Consider the following 6,000-nt stretch of genomic DNA (forward strand, 5'->3'; position numbering starts at 1 on the left):
TTGCATTAAAAATATCTTATTCATTCAGATCATGGCAAAGATAATTTGTAAAATGAGAGACCTAGAATATATAACCCTATACATCTTTGATTCCATGGAATGTATTAATGATTATTCAGATTCTTACTCAAAGTGAAACAATGACACTATAATACAGGAGGAAAACAAGTTTCTGTAACATTGTGAATAACAGTGCCATTGTAATACCTGAATTTATTTTGCTTTAAATGCAAATATTAACTTATTCTTGTTGTTTGTAAAAACACCATAAGAAGAAAAAAATGGAAAAAAAAAAACCTTAATGGATAACTAAAGAGCTCTGTGTGATAAATTCAATTCAGGTTTAATTTGGAACAGAAATCTTTTAATGTGTATTTGGTTAAGGATATGTGATCTGGTCACAAACAATGAATGGCCTGGGATGTAAGACACAGCTGTAAGTTTTAAAACTACAACTTAGAGAATTTTAATGTCTTAAATTTATCACTGTCTATGATTTTACAATAGTCCCATAATCTACTTTAATAATAGCACATGCTTTTTATTATTTTGTGAAGTCTCAACCCCACCCTTCAAGGAAATCAGATTTCAGAAGTTCTCAAACAAGTCAAAACCCTCCAACATGAAATTTATAATCAAAGACTCAGCCCAAAAATACATGTAAATTCTGTTCAAGTAAAGTATCTCTCTCTCTCTCTTAAATGTTCTCACATATCAAATCACTGCATTCATCCCTATGTATTATTTCTGCTATAAAAATATCAGTGTGCTTTTGGAAAGGTTTTTACTCTTACAAAATTATTGAGATGTCTACCTGAAAATCAATGGTAGGTTTGGTGACATAATTACTCTAATTCTCAAAAGCCAGGCATTCATAAATGTGGAGCTATGTCTTTTCCTGGTGGTAAAGTTCAGGATTTGCTAATTGGTACAATCAGAGAGCAATAGTTTCAAGGCTGCTGCAGCAGTATGCTTACCTAAATTGATGCACAAGCTAGGTCCATGACGAGAAGCACTCATTTACCCATAAAAACTGAGAAATGATATTGCCCAGTAATCAATTTGCGTAGGCAGTTGTTCATAGATGTGTCTCTGATCCATGCACTAAAAAGCAGAGCCATGTAGTATCTTATTTCTTCACCCTCCAAAGGAAAAGTCAGAAAACAAATCACAGAGAAGGGACTCAGAAAACACAAGAGCTGTATCTTCAGCCCACATAAGCTTATTATATGGTTGTACAGTTATAAGAATTATATCAGTAAAGCACCTAAATAGACATTTCACTTGAAAGTAAGAAAATATAGAGCCCTATAATAAAAATAAAGACTTTGCAAGCCAGTGTTAGTTTCCTGTTTCCAAGTTCATGAAAGAGATTATAAATAGCATGTACTTTTTAACATGCACAGTCTATAGCTTTCAAAAATAATATTAGATAGAGTATACAATACATTTATTTAGTTATTGCTTACAGCAAGATAAATATCTGTCATTTTATCTATACTTCTACCCATAACTAGAAACTATGACAACCCCCTTCACTGTATTTGTATTATTAAAGATTTTGTAAGGCTACCATAGCTATATTTACATATGTACAACTTGAGGTGCATGGGAAAAAGCAAGTAATCAAGAGCTTCAATTTGGTGTCTTAAGAATTGTCCTCTATTCTTATTATCCTGCGATTGTGTTCAGAGCTCGAGAATTTAAAATGGGGGAAAAAACACCCTCATATAGCAATCACCATTTTTCCTGTAATCAAGTCCATACTTCTTTTCATATTCTTTCACTGGATTGCTTTTCTCTGTTTATTGTTGTTGCTAAACAAGGTGAGAGTTTAGACGACATTTTTCAGTGATGATTTCTTTTGCAATAACAAAATCTTAAATGCAGTCTCTCTTTTCCTCCTGCTATATGCTATCAAATTCATCTTTGTATGGAAGGCACAAACTAAAATGAGTAAATTGCCCTTAGTAGGTAGTACTCTTTTCCAGACACTAGGAAGTAAATTGTCAAAGAGTTACATAGGGTTTTAGCCGCATGATTCCCATTGACTTTAATGGGAGTTGCACGGAAAACACCCCATGCAAAGCTTAGAAAAGTAGGGGTTAGTTTTCCTTATGATCTCCACTATATTTTATACCCTCTAGCCCCGAACATTCTCTCTTCACATACCTCTCTGTTCTCCCCTTTCCCTGTCCTACCCCTAAATGGATATAAATCTAAGGTCATTTCATTTAGCTATCTGTGTACATAGCTACTCAACATACTCCGCCCCTAACACCATATCCAAGTCTCGCAGTTAAACATCTCTTTCTCCAACCCCCAACTCCAAACCACCCAATGTCCAGTTTACATGGATAGCTAGAGAAAAATGTGTTTTTCATGTTTTTAAGGATTAATATAATATTAACAATATTTTTTAAATTTGTACTGTTTCAAGTGATATCAAAATTGCCTAAATTAGATTCTTTACTCCATCTTAAAAAGTGCCTATGTAGTATTACCACTTTCACTATTATTTACATTTAAAGTAGCTTTAGTATTTTCTGAAAGTTCCCTTAAAGCACAAATCTATAAGCTACTGGGAAATACACGAGGCATTGTAAGGCAGTTATCATAGCCACTTAAGTAGCAGTTAACTGAAATGTTTCATAGCACAACTAGTGAACAACATAATAGATACCATGATGTTAGATACTGGCAGAATGGGTACAAGTTTCTATCATGTCTGGGGAATGAAGGACAGTCTTGTCTCTGTGATAGAGACAGCAATACCACAATTGCCTTATGTCACTCTTATATAATACATTGCAACACACACACACACACACACACACACACACACACCCCTATGGGATTGTTCTAATTCCCTAGCAAGTTTTGATTGTGGAGAGAGCCAAACTAGGCTAGCTTTGAGCTAGATTTTTATGAGTGTTTGGTTCTGTATAGAATGCACAAAAGGCCCAATCTTCGTGCCTACCACTTTTTTCATTACTGTGGCATTAATTACAAAGTAAGATGCCAAGTAATTGGCAAGGGGAACACTACTTGCTTATTTATCGGATACCTTTATCCTATGCCCCTGGCTTCTCTCCTTTACTGCACTTTTATAATAGATTACCAGAGTAGCAATGTAAAGAGTAAAGGGTCTTTCCTTTGCACATTTATAACCCAACTTACCTTGAATTCTTTGTCTTATTTCAAATCACACCAGTAAGAAACGGTTTGCACTTAGCCACATATTAATCAACACACAATATACACACATACAAGCCTAAAACAAAGCAGAGTATGTTCTGCTAAAAGCAACTGGTTTACTACCAAAAATCTTTCCAGTTCATTCTTACACCTATGGATTCATTATTTCTAGGAAACACTGTGGGAATGTGCCATAAAATATCAGACAAACAGCGAACATCCTGAAATCTTCTCAACACAGAGTACCTCAAAAACATACAAGAACATACTTTTTCTCAATTTGTTGTCTTATTTGTCCCCAGTTATCATCAATTACTACTGTTCTGTCTCTGTGTTGATCATGACAAAAGATATGTTTTTCATAAAATAACACGTTTGGACATAACGAGAACGTCGGTTCCCATCTTTCCCGTTGCCGCATAGCACGTCTCGTGCTGTACAGGCGCAGTTGGCTGTCCAAGGACCCTGATGCCAAATTGCGGAGGATATTCTTGTCGCAGTGACAAATTGCTTGCTGGTGGGCTGTGCAGAGTGTTGTTCTGGCAGCATCAGAGTTGTCTACGTGTCTGTCACTTGGTTAGGCTGCTTCAATGCTAGGTGATTTCATCCCCACCCCCCCTCCCCTCTCCTTTTCCTTCAATGCGATTTTTCAGACTTACCTTCGCTTCCCAGTGAGTGGGGGCTTAACTTTCACTTGACAATGAGCCTATGGAAAAGCCTCCCAAGCTCTCCGTACAGGTATCTGTAGGGTGAGAGAAGGATTTTTTTCACTGTGCCATACTTGTTTTCCATACAAACCTACAGGCTGCCATTACAGCCACCCACATCCCTGTTGGCAACGCACTTATGCAGTGAGCGCCTTAATGAATCCAGACAAAACTGCACAGCATTCCTGACACACAAGAAAATCATGCATTTTAATGGTATTGCAGGGTAATTTATTTCTTCAGTCTGTAAAATGTTGATGGTCAATGTTATTTGATAACATTTCAGCAAAAAGATTATTTTGCTTTTGATTTGACGCTTATTTTTAAAACTAAAAAGATTTTTTTTAATTCCTTACATTAAGTATATTTCTTCAGCGAGGATCTGCTTTAAAAACAAAAAAGGGCAGAAATGTAAACGAGTAGACAATATTCAGTAAACAAATTAGCTTGTAAACATACTGCAGGCAATCCCAAGTGTCTGTTGACTACCTATGAAGGTATATAATTTAATGCCTCCAGATAATTTGTGGGTAAAGTCTAACCGGTTGACATTTTGAGATAAATAATAAATAATACTCCTATTTCATTACAGAGTTTATAATTAAGTATAAACGTAAAGGCATTTAAAAAAAAACTATAACTACAGGAGATACAGTATTGTAAGATTGTTTTGTATAACTGAAAAGGATAATGTAATGATGTAGGAGGCCTTTTTTATTCTATGGAATGACAGTAGATTTTTTTTCCATGAAACATATTCTGCAGCAAGGGGCTATTATTTAAGACTCGAGGATGTATAAAAGAAGCTAATGGATTTTTCACAAAGGATAATATACAATGAAATAATTCTAAAAGGAAACGAAGGAGCTTTTAATCTTGTGTAAGAAAATGTTTGTTTTTGCTCTTCTCATATATAAATGTATTTGTTAGTTTTATTGTTAAAACTGTAGCCTTGAAGCAAGTAGATGTAACATTCTTCTAAATACTTTAATATGGAGATATTTGATAAGATTTTTCCCCAAGAAATAGACAAATGGAGATCTACCGAAGATCTCACATACATCAATTACAAGTAGTAATAATAAACCTGCAAGTAGGGGAATTTGGAGGAAGACTAAAATACATTTTAAGTTTCAACTCTCAGGACTAATAGAGGTAAAATTTTCAGTTTGAAGTGATATTTAAGTTAGCTTGTTTTTATCATGACTCTTGATAGAACTTAAGCAGCCCTGTGCACTACATGGGTATTTCCAAACTAAACTTATCAAATTATCTTTCCCAGACACTTTTATGTTTTGTTTTATTCTCCAAAACCTGGCAGCACAAATGTTCTAGCCTTTATCACTTAGAAGCATCCAGTATGAGGCTATTGATCCTAAAATTGCTGGGGTTTTCTAAGAAGGCTGCTTGTTGGATCTGCACTGTTTTCACTGAAGTGGTTAAAGCTTTGTTTGTTTGTTTTGTTCTGAATGGCTCTTAATGGATTAAGCTTTAGGCTTTCACCAAAGCAGTAACTGATTGTAAAAGTAGCAAGGAATAAACTAACCACAGGGTGTATGTGTGTGTGCATGTGTGCATGCGTGTGCTGCCAGAGCACAGTAAATTATGATCTATAAATTCTGAAGCTAGTAAAAATGTATGTTAAACAAAATATTTCTTACTATATATCTTTGATAAGCCTATCCTGTGTAAATTGCTATGAATTACATTAGCCGATACCTACAATGGATTATCTCTATTTAATCAAGTAATTGAATTAAACTATATAATGACCCATAGCTCTTGAGAGAGATATTAATTACAACTGCAAGATCACATCTTACTATGAAATTAACATGCCATTGTGTTTTGATCCTAGAGCAGCTTTTCATAATTTTACCAATAATATTCAAGATGGTGATTCCAAGTTATATAAACCTTTAAAGCTATTACTAGAACTTTAAGTAATATATGCACTTGTCTTCATAATATTATGCTGTGGTTCTGGACTTGTATAATTAGGTTTCAGCTTGAGTGTGATATTAAGTAGAGGATTAATAACTTGATGAGTAAAGAAACACCCATATTTGGAGAAACAGATAGAAATGCATGAACT

The 6,000-nt window shown here is 34.7% G+C and overlaps 1 long non-coding RNA gene across 1 annotated transcript in view; it reads right to left on the reverse strand.

The window, feature by feature from the left end:
- The window catches only part of LOC109254276 (uncharacterized), a 124,749-nt gene extending 120,745 nt beyond the window's left edge, over positions 1-4,004 (reverse strand). Inside the window, exons 1-2 of the long non-coding RNA XR_002074736.2 lie at positions 3,858-4,004; positions 978-1,142 (exon numbers count right to left, since the gene is read on the reverse strand). This is a non-coding gene — a long non-coding RNA (uncharacterized LOC109254276). The remainder of the gene's footprint in view (positions 1-977; positions 1,143-3,857) is intronic.
- Positions 4,005-6,000: the final 1,996 nt, after the last annotated feature.

The sequence above is a fragment of the Panthera pardus genome, unplaced genomic scaffold, assembly GCF_024362965.1.
Source record: "Panthera pardus isolate Hobbes unplaced genomic scaffold, ASM2436296v1 HiC_scaffold_24, whole genome shotgun sequence".
Taxonomy (NCBI): Eukaryota; Metazoa; Chordata; class Mammalia; order Carnivora; family Felidae; genus Panthera; species Panthera pardus.